The following is a 1,241-nucleotide window of genomic DNA, read 5'->3' as shown; positions in this document are numbered from 1 at the left end:
CTTCCTGGACTGATGGACAAAGACCAAGACAAAGCTTGCCGAAATATACTTATGAAACAATTTTAGTCTTGAAAAATACAATCATTTCCTCGTGTCAATTTTTACCCCTTAGGTCACTTTTCTGACATTTGTGGCTTCATCAGCAGCAGCAAAACAATTTATTTTATTTTAGGGTCGAGCAAGTGGCTAAACTGAACTTGTTAGTGAAGAATTAGCACGTTTTAATCCCCGGCAGCACGTCTGTGTATGCAACACATTAAATCTTCTTTCCTGAGCGACTTCTGCTCGATGCAGAGCCACTGATCCGGGTAATCTGCCCGAGCCGTGGGACAGGGGTCCTTATCAGTCGACAAATCGATCGGCTCTGTGTCCTCAGCGTTAGGCTAACGCTACACTAACGTTTGATTTTCCCCTCTTGACACGAACCAGGTGGACATTATACTTCTCCTCTTCCTGATCCCCTCTGCTTTTGTTTTTTCTCATTCCATCACCCTCCTCCTCCTCTCCTCTTCAGTCAGTGTGGTTATTCCTCCAGGAGAGATTCTGTCCAATGAACTCCTCGTTGTGCCCTGTCCTGCAGTATCGTGTCTGTACTGAGTAAAGTGATCCCTTGGGATGCAGAACACACATCCAGCATCCCCCACTTCCTCCTCCATCATCTTCTTCATCTGTTTGTTTGAGTCTTTGTTTCAGTGTTTATTTATTTGCTTGACATTCTGTTTCCTGTTGTTTTTCCCCGTCTTCAGACAAAACGAGGACAGTAACGTTGGCCAAAACAAACATTGTTTCACAAGCACAGATTCACATAAAACCCCCTCTCGTTGGCTCTCAGGGTTTCTCTGTTCATCTGCGGCTGACAGCTCAGCTTGCATGGTGTCAGCTGTTCAGCTCTGTCTGAGCCGTACAGTTAATTGAGCCGGTGCGTCTTGACAGATGAGTGTTGTCGGCGGCGGCGCTTGTGTGCATCTTGTTTCCTGAATTGACCGATGAGATAAGAAGAGGCCCCTCTTCTGCGCAGAAAACAACCTGATGAACACCCGAGCTAAAGCTGTGGTGAAGTCCAGGAAGGAGGGGAAACGTAGAACTGCAGCGTCTACAATAAACAATCTAATTATTAGGGTAGTTTTATTTGATTAAAGAGGAGCAAAATTTCAACCTAAAATTCTGAAACAATAAAAATATTTTCTTAGTTAAAAATTTGTTTTCTTGTCATTGAGTGAAATAAGTAATAAGTCTGAGGA

This window comes from Austrofundulus limnaeus, unplaced genomic scaffold (genome assembly GCF_001266775.1).
Source record: "Austrofundulus limnaeus strain Quisiro unplaced genomic scaffold, Austrofundulus_limnaeus-1.0 Scaffold636, whole genome shotgun sequence".
Classification (NCBI taxonomy): domain Eukaryota; kingdom Metazoa; phylum Chordata; class Actinopteri; order Cyprinodontiformes; family Rivulidae; genus Austrofundulus; species Austrofundulus limnaeus.
This window is presented reverse-complemented; position numbering follows the sequence as displayed.